Here is a 769-nt window from a genome sequence, read left to right on the forward strand (position 1 = left end):
AGAACTGGACATGGACCAACAGACTGGTTCCAAATAGGAAAAGGAGTAGGTCAAGGCTGTATATTGTCACCCTGTTTATTTAACTTATATGCAGAGTACATCATGAGAAACACTGGACTGGAAGAAACACAAGCTGGAATCAAGATTGCCGGGAGAAATATCAATAACCTCAGATATGCAGATGATACCACCCTTATGGCAGAAAGTGAAGAGGAACTCAAAAGCCTCTTGGTGAAAGTGAAAAAGGAGAGTGAAAAAGTTGGCTTAAAGCTCAACGTTCAGAAAATGAAGATCATGGCATCCGGTCCCATCACTTCATGGGAGATAGATGGGGAACCAGTGGAAACAGTGTCAGACTTTATTTTTCTGGGCTCCAAAATCACTGCAGATGATGACTGCAGCCATGAAATTAAAAGACGCTTACTCCTTGGAAGGAAAGTTATGACCAACCTAAATAGCATATTCAAAAGCAGAGACGTTACTTTGCCAACAAAGGTTCGTCTAGTCAAGGCTATGGTTTTTCCTGTGGTCATGTGAGAGTTGGACTGTGAAGAAGGCTGAGGGCTGAAGAATTGATGCTTTTGAACTGTGGTGTTGGAGAAGACTCTTGAGAGTCCCTTGGACTGCAAGGAGATCTGACCAGTCCATTCTGAAGGAGATCAGCCCTGGGATTTCTTTGGAAGGAATGATGCTAAAGCTGAAACTCTAGTACTTTGGCCACCTCATGCGAAGAGTTGACTCATTGGAAAAGACTCTGATGCTGGGAGGG

This window comes from Bison bison, unplaced genomic scaffold (genome assembly GCF_000754665.1).
Source record: "Bison bison bison isolate TAMUID 2011002044 unplaced genomic scaffold, Bison_UMD1.0 scf7180017864475, whole genome shotgun sequence".
Classification (NCBI taxonomy): domain Eukaryota; kingdom Metazoa; phylum Chordata; class Mammalia; order Artiodactyla; family Bovidae; genus Bison; species Bison bison.